At 34.9% G+C, this 18,598-nt stretch overlaps 1 pseudogene; it reads right to left on the bottom strand.

The window, feature by feature from the left end:
- Positions 1 to 12,245, bottom strand: part of LOC131058040 (UDP-galactose/UDP-glucose transporter 3-like) — a 76,398-nt pseudogene extending 64,153 nt beyond the window's left edge.
- Between the last annotated feature and the right edge of the window lie 6,353 nt (positions 12,246 to 18,598).

Consider the following 18,598-nt stretch of genomic DNA (forward strand, 5'->3'; position numbering starts at 1 on the left):
GCTGATCGTCCCAACTTTGAGCATCTTCAATCTGATTGCATTGAAGAGGAATCTCGAATTGAGGTAAGAGGAAAACTCAAGAACTCTCACAAAGATGATAATCATATTCTCTTAGCTAAATCTAGGAAAGGTGGACATTGGAAGAAAGAAAAGAGAAGCAAAGATTTTAGATCCTCCTCCTATGATCCAAGGAAGAAGTCAAGAGATTCCTCTCACATTCGTTGCTTCAGATGTGATAAGTATGGTCACTATGCCAGAGATTGTCAGAATGATCCCAAGGAAAGGGAAGTCAATTTTAATGAAGTTGCTGAACAAAGTGAGGATTATCTTCTTATCTCTGCTCTATCAAGCAATGTTCCTATGGACAGTGATACTTGGATAATTGACAGTGGTGCCTCCAGACACATCTCAGGTTTTCGTGAGCATCTTTCAGATCTGATTGAAAAGGATACCAACCTTCATGTGGTAATCGGTGATGATGCTCGATACTCAGTAAAAGGTTCTGGTACTACCTCTTTAAAACTAGATTCTGGTATTTCCTTACAACTTTGTGATATCCTTTTTGTACCTGGTAGTAAAAGAAATCTTATTTCCATTTCTGCCTTAGAAGATAAGGGTTTGCAAATAGCATTTTCTGAAGGGAAAGTACTTGCTTGGTCTAAGAAATCTAATTTCAAAATTGCTCGTGTTATTGGAAATAGATGTGATAGTTTATATAAGCTTGCAGCTAATCCAATTCAAGCTCTCATCCATGAGGCCCCTGAATCATGCGAGCTATGGCATAGAAGACTTGGACATCTACACTTTCAAGCTCTTCCCACTCTCAGTAAAATGGTTAAAGGTATGCCTAAACTTAGTTTATCTCATGATGATGCTTGTAAAGGTTGTGCAATGGGTAAGAATATAAAAAACCCTTTTCATAAAAATGATAGTAGGGCTAAAGAAAAGTTAGAACTTATTCATTCGGATTTATGTGGTCCTATGTCTGTAGCATCTCCTAGCGGCTTCCTTTATTATGTTATCTTCATAGATGATTTCTCTAGGAAAACATGGATTTACTTTCTTAAATCTAAAGAGTCTGAAGAAGTCCTAAACAGATTTAAAGAATTCAAAGCCTTAGTTGAAAACACTATAGGAAATCGAATTAAATGTTTAAGGTCTGACAATGGAGGTGAGTACACCTCGGGTAGTTTCTATGATTTTTGTATTAAGGCAGGAATTAAGAGGGAGTTTTGTGTTTCCTACAATCCTCAGCAAAATGGAGTTGCTGAAAGAAAGAACAGGACCATTGTTGAAGCTGCAAGAGCCATGATTCATGATCAAGCCCTGCAACCTTTTCTATGGGCGAAAGCATCCAAAACAGCAGTTTACATTCAGAATAGATGTCCTCATCGTGCTCTAAAGGATGTAACTCCTGAAGAAGCCTTTACAGGAATCAAACCTGACATCAACCACCTAAGGATATTCGGGAGCCCGGTGTATGTTCATGTGCCTAAAGAAAAACGAACCAAGTTGGATCCCTTTGGAAAGAAAGGCATCTTAGTGGGATACAGTGAATCTTCCAAAGCCTTTAGGATCTACATTTCAGGTCAAAGGTATGTTGAGGTAAGTAGAGATGTAACTTTTGAAGAAGATATTGCTTTCAAAAGATCTAAAGGTTCATTATCTGATAATAATGATATGGTGATTGAAAATCAAGATTCAAAAGTTGATGCTAACCCTGAGATACAAAAGGAGTCCACTGACCTTCCGGATCAGGAAGTTCAGGATGACCCAGCAAAACCCATGGACTCTACTGATATACCTAAGGATATTGTGGTCTGCAAGAAGAGACCACTTTGGGTTAGTGTTGTGACGTTTTCACACATCGCCCCATTGCAAATGGGGACCCCTGTTTTTTTTTTGCTTTTTAGGGTTGTTTTTTTTTTTTAGGTCTTTTAGGGTTTTGTCAATTGGCTTTGCATTTTTGAGTGCTGTCGGGTAGATCAATAGGATAGCAGGTCCTGCTGGAGTGAAGTCCTGATCCTGAAAATTTGGCTAAGTCTGAAAGTCCTGATCCTGAAATTTGGCTAAGTCTGGAATGTCCTAATCCTGAAATTTGACTAAGTCTGGAAACTGAAAAACCTCAAAAAACTAGATTTTGCAATATAACTCCTGGAGGTCTAAAACCACTCTCAAACATCCTGAAAGTATATATGGAATATAACTTAAAGTATAAGAAAGAAGAAAGATAGAAGGAAATGTCACTTATATTCCATAAAAATTATCCTGATAGAGAGTTCAAAAAGTCAAATTTCGCTCCTGTCCTTCACTGAGGATCCAGAGCGAATTTCGCTCCTGTCCCTCTCCAAGGGACCAAGGCAAAGCACTCCTGTCCCTCACCAAGGGTCCAGGGCGAAAAGGCTTATTTGAGTCATTCCTGACCTTGTTTGGTCAAATTGGAACATCAAAGGCATGGTGGAGGATGAAATGAACGTGATAGAGCATCTAGATTTGATTAAAAACAATGAAATGATGAAGTTTTTGCCTAGAAGGTCAAATTCGCTCCTGTCCCTCACTGAAGGACCAGAGTGCTTTTCTTTATATGCACAATTTTAGACCTTTTTTGGACATTAACTTTTATTCATGGCTTGTAAAAGGATGATATCTTCCCCAGCAAAGGATTTTCAAGATGAAAAGTGAAACGATTTAGCCTAGAGGGCAAAATTCGCCCCTGTCCCTCACTGAAGGACCGGAGCTTGAATTTCAAAATTTGCATTATCCTTGCAAGATTAAAGTGATTTTACGATTTGAAGAGGCCAAGGGAAGTGTGTTCTGTCCGTTGAATATAACTTGAGTGGACCACAAAGGAAGGAATCAACCCAAAAGACAATAATCACTCCTGTCCATCTCCAAGGGACCAGGGCGAAAATCTTGGGAGAGCCTATTTTGCCTTGAGGAAACGAGTTAAGCATGCATAGAATGAACAATGGGGATCATTGCTTACCCCACAACATGAATTGGCAATTTAAAAGATAAAGATCAAGGACAAAAGTAGAAAATCGCTCCTGTCCCTCACCAAGGGACCAGGGCGAAAATGTTCTAAGGTACACTCCTTCTAAAGATCAAGTGAATTAAACTCAAAGTTCCAAATAAAAATGCCATTTTGGACGCCAAGGATGAGGTTTTGAACGTGAAAGCAAGGAATGCAAGGCTTAAAATGCAAGAGCGCTCCTGTCCCTCTCCAAGGGACCAGAGCGAGGTTATTTACATTCGTTATTTTTTACCATGCTTGGGCGTTAATATCCTCCAAATCGCATTAGATGCCAAGTTCACTAAAAACTTCGAAATATTTGAAAAAATTAAATTAAATTGGCATTTAATAAATTGATTTTAGGCCTAAAAAAAATCGAACTTTTATTGTGAAGGCATTTAAAATTAATTTTTATTAAATTAAAATTGAAAATGGGGCGCTTGAGGTATCATGTTTTATTATTTTATTAGGTCGGCCTCTTGTTTTTGCAAATTTATTTATTTTTTGGCCTATTTTGCCAAGTCGGCCTATGGAGAGATGTAGAAGGTGAGCGCTCTATATATTGGAGGTGTTGTTTCACAATTCAAATCATTCACTCATTATTTCAAGTGCGATTTGGAGGGCAAAGAAGAAGTGCGAAAGCTGGCCTATTTGGAGCAAATTTTCCTCAAGTGTTGAAGGCTTAAGGTGGTGGAGTTGATGCTTGTGAAGACTAAAGGAGGCGCATTTTGCTAAAGGGAGTCTTGATCTACATTTTGCCTAGCAAATTCACCTTATTTTTGCATCATTTTTTAGAATTAATTCTCAAGTGGAGGTATGGCGAGATCATCCTAGTCCCAATGTTGAAATTTTGAATTTTGAACTTCAAGTTTTGAAAATTGCGTAGTTAATTAGGAAATGATAACTCAAGATTTATCATGAAGTTTCCTAATTAAAATCTTGAATCTTCCTTTTAAAGTTTAATTTTTAGATTTCAAGATATATTACTAATTTTGAAATGTTGTGTAGGTATCAAGATGGCGACTCCAAAGCCCGGAGGATCTACAAGTTGGCAGGTTCTCATCAAGGACGATCAAGCAAGGACAAGGGCGACCTCCTCCAGCCTAGCATCGACAAGGACGGCCTTCTTTGGACTAACGTCATCAAGGGCAACTTCTCCAATCCAGTATTCCAAGGCGAGGTACATCAATCATCCTGCACATCAAGGACACAAGAAGTTAGAACAAGGGTTCGTTGAAGAGGCAGATAGTTCCAGATGAATTAATTAAAGCTAGCTTCTCAACAACATCAAGTTGAATATTTACCAAGTTACAAGTGTCAGACGAGGTGGCATCCTAGTCATCACTTCTCCAGTCAATGTGGTCCACCTCAGCATTTCCAGATTCAATGTACCTAACTCATGGAAGGTGGCACAAACTCCGATGTACCTACCCCAGCTATCCATTGGTGGAATTTTCTAGAGAGGACATGCGTCCAAGCAATACAATTTTATCATTGGTCAAGCATTAAATGTTATGTAATGGTTGTAACAAACCCTAATTAGGGTTTTTATTGTTGAATCTTGGCCATTGATCTCGAATTGATCTAAGCCATCGAATTGTATTGAGGGCACTATATAAGCCCTGGCATTTCATTTTGTAAAGGCAGTTAGAATATAGTTGGAAGCAGTTAGAAGACAGATAGAGAGTAGTTAGAAGGTGATTAGCTAGTTGATAGAATAGCAATTAGAGTAGAGTAGAGAGAGAAGGCAAAGATTGTTGCCAAGATGTTGTTGTAAAAGACTTGTAACTTCATTGAAGAAATGGTGAAATTTATGGGTCGATTCGACAATTTGCATGGTCTCTATACTTCTCGTATTTGATTTCATGTTATTAGATGAGTGGAAGAAATGTGCTTGATTGATGGTGGAATTCGTATATCCATACTACTAGCAGTTTGTTGATTGCAGACTTACCTTGTGTAGTCAACTGGAATCATTCAGCTTAAGCTTAACTTCAATTATCGCTTCTTCATTGATATGCATCAACCTGATGGTGTCTATGCCTGTAGTGATGATTTGAACATCATAAAGCTTTCCTTCGAAGATCGCACTAACCTTGTGGAGATGGTCTTGGGATGTCAAAACAAGACTTAGTTAGAATTTCATCAAAGATCATTCATTGCTCCTACATTCTTAGTATTAGAATTAGATCCTTTCCTCACCCTCCTCTTTTTTTCCTTTTATTCAAATCAAAGCTAGTAAGAGCCTGTGTTCCAGCAATATTCAAAGCAGATCAGACGTTCAATCATCAAATGTAAGTCCCCTTGTGATTCCAGCAAATCACATCATACCACAGAGAGCTTATCCACACGTAGAGATCCTACAACGAAGAACCTTGGAGTCATCCTGATTGATCCTTTTTCGCGACATCTTCAGCAATCAGAGGCTTTACTCAAGAGAGGATAAGGTACCTTTAGGTATTTTATTTTGTGTTTGATAGTGTACAAAATACACGTCAACAGTTAGAAACACGATTCAAGATGCTGAAGGATTTGCTGCTCCCAGAGGAACCTTTAGAGATAGCAAGAGACTCCAAAATCATGCCAACTACATTTCTGTGATGTGTAATATCATTGAGTCTGAACCTCACAATGTCGAAGAAGCTATGTCCCATCATGCTTGGAAATCAGCCATGGATGAAGAGTATGGGTCTATCATCAAGAATGATGTATGGGACATTGTACCCAGACCCAAAGGTAAGTCTGTTGTTTCTTCTAAATGGTTGTTTAAAATTAAGCATAATGTTGATGGTAGTATTGAAAAATGTAAAGCTAGATTTGTAGCCCATGGTTTTTCTCAAAAAGAAGGAATAGATTATGAAGAAACTTTTGCTCCTGTTGGTAGACATACTTCTATAATTCTATTAGATCTATAATAGCTATTGTTGCAGCCAAAGGTTGGAAGCTGCATCAAATGGACGTTAAGACAGCCTTCCTCAATGGTGTCATTGAGGAAGAAGTCTATATTGAGCAACCAGAAGGTTATGTAATTCATAAAAGAGATTCTCATGTTTGTAGGTTGAAGAAAGCCTTATATGGGCTCAAACAGGCTCCTCGTGCTTGGTATGAAAGAATTGATAAGTACTTACTAAGCTTAGGATTTCGTAAGAATGATGTTGATGCTAACATTTACTTGAAGATTTATAATGATGATATGCTTATTTTGGTTTTCTATGTGGATGATTTATTTCGCACTGGTGAAAATAAATTAATCATAAGACGTAAGAAAGAATTAGCCTCAGAATTTGAAATGAAGGATTTAGGACTAATGCATTACTTCCTAGGGTTAGAAGTATGGCAAAACCCCAATGAAATTTTTCTAAGTCAAGGAAAGTATACTATTGATATTCTGAAAAGATTTAGAATGATGGATTGTAAACCCATGTCTACTCCTATGGAATCTAACTTAAAGAAGTTAAATGTTTCTGCAGCTAACTCTGATTTTGCAGATCCATCTAAGTACAGGCAGTTGATTGGATCCTTGATGTATCTAGTCAATACTAGGCCAGATATCTGTTATGTTGTGAATGCCCTCAGTCAGTTCATGAGCTTGCCTAAACTTGTTCACCTAGTTGCTACCAAGCACATTCTAAGATACCTACGTGGCACTATTGGTTATGGGCTGAAGTATTCACTTAATACCTCAATCTTCTTGGAAGGCTATTCAGATTCAGATTGGGCAGGAAGTGTCAAGGACAAGAAAAGTACTTCGGGTATCTGCTTCAATTTGGGCTCTGCAATAATCTCTTGGGCATGTAGAAAGCAATCTTCGGTAGCATTAAGCACTACAGAAGCTGAGTACATTGCAACATCTGTTGCATCCAGAGAAGCAATGTGGCTTCGCAAACTCCTTGTTGGATTATTTGGTAAATCTAGTGGTCCTACCACCATTCATTGTGATAACCAAAGTTGTATAAAGATGTCAGTATATCCTGTGTTCCATGACCGGTCCAAACATGTGGAAATGCACTATCACTTCATTCGGGATATGGTGCAAAGAGGCACCATTCAACTAAAGTACATTAGCACAGATGAACAGGTTGCAGATATCCTTACCAAACCCTTATCCAGAGTGAAGTTCGAATACTTCAGAGACAAACTTGGTATTGTGGAAAATGAAACCCTGGTTGAGAGGGAGTTTCAATCTCAGTGACTCTATCTGCAGCGCTTTGATCATTCTTTGCTTGTGTGCAAGAAAGAAAAGTATCCAATCTATGCTTGTGTGCTAGATGGAAAATTGTAATTATGTAAAGACCCACTTGTGTATTACACTTTTTATGCTTGTGTGCTAGAACCATCCTATGCTCGTGTGCTAGGTGGAAGATGTAATTCTATGCTTGTGTGCTAGATCCATTCTATGCTTGTGTGCTAGATGGAACTCTAAAGGTTCAGATTATGTATTCTCCTCTTCCCTAGTTAAGAGGGAGTGTTGTTTATAACTAGGTAAGATGGGTTAGGATTGCCTTAAGGCAACATCTGAACCCACATAGGACTGGGTCCTATCTTAAAGGGGTAACGTGCCCCCAAGATAAGACCGGCCCCATATTTCCACGCCACATTAAATATGCACCACGCCTCAATAAAACAAATTGGCGCCAAAATGATTAAGGCCGACTTGGAGTATATGGGTTAAATGCTCATATAAATAAAGTTAAAATGCAAACTCAATTCACTCAATTCATATCTCATGCAATCAGCGAAATAGCTCTGCAACTAAAGGTGTGAAATATAGAAGAGGATTGTGCGAACTTGTTCAAGAGGATATAAGGCATTTTGGTGCAGACTTGGTGCATTTAGAAGGGCAGATCTGATATACTAAAAGGGATCAGATCTGGAGAATCAAGCTAAGTATTGTATTGGTGCAATTAAGATTGAATACATAATCTGACCTGTGGGTCTTAAGTGCTAGGTTTTTCCTCCTTGGAGGTTTTCCCAGGGTATTTGTGTTTGTCTCTTGCTCTCTTGTTTTCATTCTTGGATTTACTTGATTATGGTTTACTTAATATTAACAAATAATTAAATGTTAGAAATCTGATTACTGAACTAGGGCACAAATTTAACACAGAGTGCAAGAATGCATGGATTGGAGACCAAACTGTCAAAGCGATATTACAATCTTACAATCTTTTTGTAATGACATTGGGTATAAGCCCGTAGTACAATTGTAGCAATATGACATATCTATATTAACATTTTCATGTTGCAAGGTTCTTGCACATTATAAAAGTTCTGAAATACACTTGTGTAGAAGAATGATTATTTTCTTCTAACTAATGACAGTTTTTAATTAGCTACAAAGATCAAACGTGTTGGGTATTAGACCTAAAAACAGGCAACTGTAATAGATAAAATGAAAAAAAAAAAACATTGAGGTTTGTGCTGGCCTTGCAGAATGAGAGCAGAGATTGTTACAAGCTTCCAATTAGATAATACGAGCATTGTTTCTGGCCAAAAAAAATATTTGCAACTACCAAATCGCTGCAATCTATTTAGAGCCAATCAAAAATGATCTCATTAATAGAATTTACCTATATATCTATTTCTATTAATGAATGTAAATATAGTTGAATGCGTTGATTATACAGAATATGATATATGACATCTTCTCTGTATGTTATAATATCGGGTATATTGAGCAAGTAGAAGTGAATCATATTCAAAGAAAAATAAGTCGAATTTATACTTCTTCCATCTTGATCTAAAAGGGACCCCATTGGAATCTCAAGTGGCATTGCTAATGGCTTGCTGGCTGTGATTTTATCTAATGGGCATCAATCTAACTACAGTCTACAATGAGCACTGCTTTAGAACTTTTTGTCCTCAAATTAAATGATAAATAAAATGTGAAAAAATCCAATACTAAGCACCAGCAAAGAATCTATGAGATATTGGACTGTGATAAGAATAAGTATTAAAATTTTGCAATTTTGTAAGTATTTAAATAAAATTGGGTATATAAATTAAAAGATTGTAGTTTAATTAGTTGAGTACAGTTGATGAGAACGATAGATGTGTTTTTCACCAAAAGGAAAATATCAAAAAATACAATTAGAAAATCTTAAATTTGTGCTCCAGCATCAAGCTGCAATAAACAATGTAAAGAGCACTCCAAATTTAACAAAGAACCTTAAACAATGACAAAAACCATAAATTACAGCTAAGAAAATATTTTTTTTACATTGAACCAAGGCCTCTACAACCTTATACAAGATACACATAGTTAAAAGAACAAAATTCAGAACCTACATCGCTGCTAAAAAATATTCAGAAGCAAGTTAATGAATTTGTAGAAACAATCAAAGTGCCTGCAACTATGAAAAAAATGTAAAAACTGCACTGGGCCCTGTTGGAAAAGGTCTATTAAAGTTGATGTTATAGAGAAGAATATTAATTAACTGCTTGTAAAGATTTTAGTAACATGAGCAACCAACAAGGCTTTGAATTCTTTATACCAAAATGAATTTGTAGATACAATCAAATTGCCTGGAACTGTGAAAAAAAATGTAAGAAATGCACTGGGCCCTGTTGTAAAAGGTCTATTAAAGTTGATGTTAGAGTGAGGAATATTAATTAACTGCTGGGGAAGATTTTAGTAGCATGAGCAGCCAACAAAGCTTTGAATTCTTTATACCAAAATGAATTTGTAGATAAATCAAATCGTCTGTCCAAGCTTGGAAATATGCTTCTTAATGTAATTGCAGACTAAGTGTGAAGAAGTTTTTTAGAATAAACTTTATACTTACCTTGATCATACCATTGTCTGTAATCTGTATCACAGAAAATGACATCATTTGATGGAAGAAGACTTGTGATTGTACTGCCATTGACCAGCTGGTTACTTTCTATAGTTTTTCTCTACTATACCTTTAGGATACAAATTATACGCATAATCTCTTCTTTTCCTAAATAGGAAAGATCAAACTTAGATGCAAATAATATGCCTTAAAAACATTTTTGTAGTTAAGACTTAAGAGTAATATGATACAAAGATCTGATAAATATAGCCAATAAAAGTTTGCTTGTAAGCAACTTTCACGAGTCAGCTAGATTTATAGCAGCCAAAAGGTCAGAAAAATTTTAATACTTGGAATCGAAATTTTCATGTCAGAACACTCATCATGTGGCTTTTAAAATTCACATAAAAAACTTCTACATTTATTCACGTAAACAAATGAATTTGGTATAACCTGTGGATTCAAATAAATGTTGGACATTAGGCATTTATCAAATTACAAAACACTAATTAGCAACACGATTTCATTTATTGCATAAGTAAATTTGAGTAAAATTGATGCAAGACATTATCAGTAACAATAAAAAAACCCATATTATAGTGTTTCTAAGGGTGTTGCCAAAAGTTCAAAATTGTGGTAATAAAAGACACTAATAACATAGAGGCATATAGTCATCAAATTTCAGAACTACTTAAGTTTGCTTCTTACAAATGGCAATAGAATAATAGTCTGAACTTAACACTTTGTTTTTTCTAGTTTATTTTATGATCTAACTTGTTCAGAATTCCAAAAATCTATCACTTGAAGTTAATGAAATAGTTATTGTGTATTATCTTATATGCCCTGTTTTTATGCTTTGTTTTTTTATTTGTTGTGTATTCTTTAATTTTCTATTTCTCCTCCATTATTCATCTAAAAACACTAAATCCAATATCATAAAGCCAATGACAATTCAGATACTAGAGAAGACGTGCAGATAATCTATGAATGTTGGTAGATAGAGGTTGTGAGTTCATCCCTTGCCATACAACAATATCGTCCATGTGCTTCAAAAATATAACAAGAGTTGCAAATTTTGTTCTCATATAAAATCCTTTACTCTAGATATTCATGTAACTTAGCGCATTACATATTTCTATAGGATGAACTAATGAGCATAGACAAATTACTGTGGTTGATAATATAAGATTTCTACAATCTATATTGTACATATTTCATTTGGATAATAGAGTGTGATCTTAAATGTAGATGCAAAAACTATCACACAATCAAATTTAGAAACAATAAAATAAATTATTCAGATTTTTAATAACGCATGAGCAATACAATAAAAAAAACAAAAAATCACAGAATATATCCAGACAATTAAAGCTGCGCTTACAATCTTTAGATAATCTCTAAGCAAGCAAGACCGTGAATCAAAAAGAAAAATAAAGCTTTTCCCCGGAATCCTTACCATTACTTAACCCTACGAGCCACCAATTGCAATACAAATCATTTCTATAGCTTATAGATCTAACCATTATTAAAACCTGACAAATTAAGCCTAAAACTAAAGAATGAGCTCACACAATTTATATGTGCTCAAATCCTACCAATCCAAATCCTATGAACCTTTAAACGAGTAAGAGAATGAAAAGCTTGCACGCAAGGAAAACCCTAAGGCATTAAAAGCAAGGAGCCTAACTGTACCTACTTTTCCGTCAGGTTTGATGGAGAGTAATATCTATCCTCCGATCCATGCCAGATAGAGTATTGACAATCGCAAGCACTGTCTATTCCTGTTCGTGCTATACTCTGCAACATTGGGCAGGCAAGTCAAACGAGCAGGCAAAATCGCCCAGCTCATCGCAAAAACCAAGATCTCCTGATATTTATCAATAAACGTACCTTGTAAGGAGAATGATTGATCACACGGGGCGTCTTGGGTGGAGCACCAACTTTAGGATTAAAAATTCCCTTGCATCCAACACGACTTTCATAATAAGGTAAACCCAGAGACACTCGGATTACTCCTAAAACCCCGGGAAATATCTGAAGGACAAATCAAAAACAAGAAAAAAATGACTTAAAATTATATTTTTAAAATTTGAATGCTGCCAACATTAGAAAAAATGTTTATTTTTATGTTGTGCCTGCTTCCCCAAGAAAAATTAATGGATAATGAAGTAGGCGAAAATATTAGTCTCCGGCAGGAACTAAAAATTGAAGAAATTTTGTCATCGAACAGATTTCAGAGAAAATTTGCAGGGGATTAAAAATTGAAGAAATTTTGTCATCGAACAAATTTCAGAGAAAATTTGTAGGGGAACTAAAAATTGAAGAAATTTTGTCATCGAACAGATTTCAGAGAAAATTTGCGGGCAAATTTTTGGCTTTGGCTGTTTTGTGACCCTGCACTCTGATTGGCTGTATACACGTTTCTTCGAAGCTTATTGACGTGAAATGTAGTCAAGTTTTTGGCTCAGATATTTAATTGTTTTTAATTTATTTGAACTAGTCAAACAACTAATGTGTATTTTATATTGGAAATTGCAATAGTAAAAGTTACATTCATGTGATTAATTATTTAATTTGTATGTCTTTTGTTTTGCATAAATTTTTATATGAGGTTAGGTTTTCATCTTACATTACTTATCTATTCATGTTATATATTTTTATAAACATTAACATTTATTTATCTATTTCATATGTTTATCTATACATGCATTTATTAGATCTATATATGCACATACTATGAGTTATTTATTGCCTACATCGATCTAGTTTCTTTAATGGTGAGTCATTTGTATAGTTGACATGCACTCAATGACTTGCCCCTTTCAAAATTTACATTGAGTTCAATGTGGCTAATTTTCACCTTCAACGTTCTCTCAAAGGGTTGCTTAAGCACAAAATAGTGTAATTTAGTGTTATTTCCTTGTGTTTAAAGGAATTTTATTCATTCATCATCTACTCAAGTCCTCTCTCATCTTAAGGAGTTGAAGATTTGAATAGGACTTGTCAAAGGAATTTAGATCTGCTTGATCATTATAAGAGTATATGCATGACTAAGAGTTTTGTTTCAATCATTTTCACATGTTTTTTAGAGGTTGACCTAAGATAGCATATCCCCTTGTGATACTAGCAACAATCCTCCTAAGGTATTGTTAAATATCACTAAACAGAAGGAAATAAAGACAAATCAAGTGAAGCAAACAATAGAGTTTTACAAATCACTGGATCAAATATATGGGTGAAGGACATTTTGGACTCAACCTTCCACATAGAAAAAAGAATATTATGATCGTGAGGTGAATAATCAAATAACAAACCATATTTATGATCTAGTGAGACACCACAATTTCGAGAATCTTCATTTGAATAATTGCTTTGGTCATAGCATTAAGAATCATCATTTATTGCATTTACTTTCCCAATGTAGCTTTTGCAATTATCTAAATTTGTCATTCACAATTGTCATTAATTAATCGAGGTTGATTTGTGCTCAATTGTTTGCAGATGCTTTATTAGTGTAAGTTAATTTTAGGGAAATTTTATCTTCCTTCATATGAATATAAAAATGGTGAAGTTTAAGAGCATTGGTAGATGAGTAAATTTAACTAAATAATAATAATTCAAAAATCTTGCATTGGTCACATCTTATTGAGTGTAAAGACTAATTTGCACTTTCATGTCCACTCTTAGTCCCTTCACTTTAATAAAAGGTACAACGATGGACTTTAATTTAAAATACTATTTATAAATGTTACAAAGTAAAAACTAATAATGAAAGTATAGATAGCCTAGTATCCGTTGAAATAGTGGATAAGTTAAAGTTGATGAAGATTAGGTATCCAAATTCATGCCATCTTAATGATTGTAGAAGAAAAATAAGGTATTGGCAAGTGAAAAATATTTTGGTCAAATTCAAGTTAGGATCCTATTATGATGTTGTTAGTTCCCAATTTTGCAACTTCACATTCTTAGAGTCTAAAACTATCCTTAAGGCCAAGGAATTGTCATGAAGATGAAAGGGAAAAGGCTCATCAAAATAACATGTACAACTAGAGGTCAATTCTTAAGGGTGAGTAGTCTCTCCTTCACCTTGGGTTCAACTAATTTAGAAGGATGTTCTGATAGATATTAATATCAAGATAATTATGGAAATTAATATCAAGATAATTATGGAAATATCATGTAACAATTTAAAACCAAATAGTAGCTATACTCAAGGTATGATATACCCCAAAACTCACCAACAAGTCTATGGTATGCAAATTGCTTATAATACCTCTTATTAAGTTGATAGAAGCATCCCTAAATATGTATTCAAAATATGAAAATAGTAATATACCACCACAAATGAATCAATTTAACATTTTATACATGTCTGCAAGGTGTGAACATGCATAAAATGATTCTCCAATAATCTGATTTTTTTACCTCACTAAGAATTGTTGGCTTGATGATGATGATATTGATGTAATAGGTTGATTGATGATTTGTATTGTGTTGTCATTGATGGCAACCATGTTTTTTCAGTCATCTAAGTCTTTTAGTCCAATCGGTAAAGCCTAAGCAGTAGTGGAAGCAATTAAACAGTGAATCGGTAAACAAGACAGCAAACCGGTAAACAGGAACGGTGTTATGTTCAAGCGACCGGTAGGAAAGATCGGTGAAGAGTTAAGTGTTGCGATTTGGAATGTATGTTCATGACATTGGTATTGAGTCTATGGCTAGAACCGCATCAACAGATTCAAAGTTTGGAGTGAGTTATGATTTACTAAGCAGTCAATCAAGAAGAACAATTAAACCAATAGAGCAGAATTACTTAGATCGGTAAACTGGTAGACTTAATGTTTTATTTTTGAGTTAAGTTGTTTGTGGCCGACATGAGTAAAGCATAATGTGCAAATTTTCTAGATACATTGAACCTAGGAAATTGTTCCAAGGGTTCTTAGCTGACTTAGCAGAGTTGTTTATAAAAAGGATTAATTTAATGATGATGTATCATATATGAAATCCGTAGTGCTAATTTGATTGTGTTGTGAAAGGTGAAGCTCTATATTGATGTTTAGATGGTGTTAGAAGCATATTTGAAGTGGATCTAATTAGGCATAGAGGTGCTAATAGCATATCAGTCACTTATTGTTCCCTAACAGTTGCAGCAAGATAAAATCCTCTAACAAGGTCACTCCTAATAGGGTGTGGTAGGATCCTCATAGGTCCGAAGGTTTAAATCCCTTAACAAGGTCACACATTAACTTATGTTGTTTAAATCCCATAGATAGGTAGCTCCTAATAGGGTTGGTCGTAACAAGCCTTATTGTAATAGCTCCTAACCGGGCTAAGACACTCATAATCGGGTGTGCTCCTAACAGAGAAATTGTAAGACCTTAACCGGTCAGATCCCTATTCTGCAGATAGTTGATCTTGTGGGTACCAATTCCCACCGTGGTTTTTCCCATTTGGATTTCCACATGAAAAACATTGTGTTATGAGTTGGATGTTAGCTTATGTGGTTATTTTCCTTGCATGCTTGTTAAGTTTCAAATTGATAAAAGTGGTGATCAGATTTGTGTTGTTGTTTTTGCTTGCACTGATTCACCCCCCCCCCCCTCTCAGTGCCTTGTAATTTTATCAATTGGTATCAGAGCTTAATTCCCTTGAGGCTTAACTGCTTGGGAAGGATCCTTAAGGCTATCATGGGGGATATGAGTTATAGAGAGCTTTCTAACCAGCTTGCAAAATCTGAAGAAGCCCTAGGTGAGCTAAGGGTCAAGTATAAAGCTTCATTGGCAAAGAGGAGAGAGTTGGTTGAACAATTGTATGAAATTAGTGAAAATAGTTCATCTGAAGAAGCTAACATTGATGCATTGGCTAACGAGGTGGAAAAGTTGAATGATGATAAGTCAAATCTGAGGAGAGAGTTGGAAGCCCTTACCATCAAGATGAGTCAAGAGTTGGAAGCCAGTAGGGTTGTTGAAGACAAAATCAGAGAGAAGGATGATGAGATCTTAAAGTTGAATCGAGAGATTGGTACTCTGTGTATACACATAAAAATGGCTATGAGCGATTAAATAAATATTTAATATTTATTTAATGTTTATTCTTTTATTAAAAAGTTAATTTGAAAAGATTAATTTATTTAATTCATTTTGTGTCTTTCTATTAATTAATTTAATTAAAATATTTTATTAATTAATTCATCTATCATATTCCTCTAATTAATTAAATATCTAATATTTAATTATTCTTCTAATCAGTTAATTAAATATCTAATATTTAATTATTTCCTCCAATCATTTGAATACCTAATATCTAATGGTTATTCTTCTATCCTATAGTCTCAAATATTAAATAATTCTTAATTATTTAATCTCTTTTCCAACTCATTCTTCCATCTCCACTTCATCTTTCCTTTGCAACCTCATCAATCATGTGGCTAAAGATATTAATATTTCTTAAATATTAATTCATCATTTATCTCCAACCTCCAAATTTAATGAAATATTGTGTACGTATACATATTTCTTAAATTTTCTTCTATATTCCCTCTAACATACCTACATCTTAGGAAGGACTTGAGTCCACTTGTCCTCTCATGCCTAAATCTTCTCCAACCATCCCTAGATTCCCTTAGTCAGCAACCCAGTCAAGGTGAGATGAGTGACACTTGTCTTCTCCAACCCCCTTTCTCTCAACCTTCACCTTTTCTCATAGCCATCCAAATATGCAGATCTGATCATGACCATTCATCTAGGCCACATCATTTTATCCTCTCAAAGTCTATAAAATCAGGAGTTTGAGTTGAGAAAGAGTTAGTCTTCAAGTTAGTCTTCAAGTGAGTTTTCAAGTTAATCATTTGTGAAAACTTATGCATCTGTGAGTTTTAATCTTGAAGCAAATTTAGCATAATCATTTAGTATTGCATATCATAGTGTAGCGTAGAAATTAGGAATCATCAAAACAAGTAGATCAATCAAAATACAAGACATGATAACTCAATCAAAAGAACACTCATTGAAATGAACCTAATTCCAAAGCACATTCAATAGAGGTATGGAAACAAAGCATTCAAAGATGAAATATTACGCAAACCAAATGTAGAATTGAACACTCCTTCCATGCGGCTCCATTGTTGTTCTTTCCTCTTCAATGGGTTTGTGGATCTCACCTACAAGTGCTCACACAATTGAAAGCAAAAAGGCTCAAGAGTACTAGAAACGAAAGTTCGGTAAAAATTTGAGATTCATGAAGTGATTGAAGGGTCAAGGATTAAGGATTCGAAGGATTCAAGGGATTAAGGGATTGATTGAAGAAAATCATCCAATTTATAGAGAAATTGGAGAAAAGACAAGATTAGCATGACATTGATATTTTGGCAATTGATTTCGAAAATGGCACAATTGAGTGGAAAGAGGAAGGTTATGACACCTTCTATGTCATGAATTATGACATATTGCCAATGCAAAACTTAGATGACTAGAACCCTATGACATCTTGCTATGCCAAGAGTATGACGCATGAAGCATAAAAATAGGGAGCACTAAAGACAAGTTAATTAGGTGGAAATTGCAATTAGGAAATTAGAAAATAGGTGGAAATTAGGAATTTAGAAATTGATGAAATGATGAAATTAGGAAATTAGGTAAATTAATTAATAATTTGTCATTTATTAATTAATTCACAAAGAGGAATAATTAGCCAATTAAATTAACATTTAATTGTGACAAGAAAACTTAGGATAAATAAATAATTTATTAATCCTAGAGGAAGAAATGACAAACCAGGTTAAATGATGAAATCACGAAACCCTGGAAGACGAATTAGGTCTTGAAAGATAATTGACTCGATTTGATTTGATTTTAGATTGACAAATGACCAATGTGATAAATGATTTGATAAAATGCGCCAATTGACGAGGAACAATGACAAATTGATCCAAATTGACATAATTGAGAAGGACAAGGATCGATGACGAATCGATCGCAATATGACAAGATTGACAAGGACAAAGATCGACCAAAATCATGACTAAAGGTTGTTGTCGACAAGACCAAATTCGAAGGTGAGATGATAGAAGAATGACTCGATGCTCGCAAATGATAAAAACCAAGTGCATGACATAGGAGGAATGTTAATGCGACGCAAAAACCTAAAATGAGGCAATGCGCAAATGTTAAAGTATGACTCCGCAAGCGTTGACCATTTTTAGGTGTCTACACATAGTATCAGTTAACTATCAATTATCAATCCATTCTTCATATGCCATCTTGGAAGCTATCAGTGCTTGTCTGAGAACACACCATCTGCAACCAGGAACAATGGAGTTAAGATACAATGAGACTTGAATCATGAAGGTAAAAATATTGTTTTTATGTTAATATCAATTTCATGTAGTTTCATTGGTTGAGTTTGGATTTCCTATAGCATTTCCTTTGTATTTTGTGAAACTAACATATTGCAGGTAGTATTCTGATGATGAAATTCAAGTCGACACATTTTGGCGCCCACCGTGGGGCTTAGAGCCTCGCATATTCTTTCTAATATCTTGTCTAATTCTCGCAAAAGCAAATTTAACGCATTTGTAATACAGATTCATGCCTGTGTGAGTTCTGACAGTGCCTTTATTTGATAGGTTAGTGCTTTTGTCCTGCAGGTTAACGCATTTGTCATTTAGGTTAGCACTTTTGTTTGTAAATCAACGCATTTAATCTTTAGAACAACACTTTTGTCCTTTAGGTTAACACATTTATCAGTTTGGTTAACACTTTTGTTAGTGAATTCTCACTTCTTAGTTCACAGAACAACCCTTTTGTATTTCAGG

Source organism: Cryptomeria japonica, chromosome 9 (genome assembly GCF_030272615.1).
Source record: "Cryptomeria japonica chromosome 9, Sugi_1.0, whole genome shotgun sequence".
Taxonomy (NCBI): domain Eukaryota; kingdom Viridiplantae; phylum Streptophyta; class Pinopsida; order Cupressales; family Cupressaceae; genus Cryptomeria; species Cryptomeria japonica.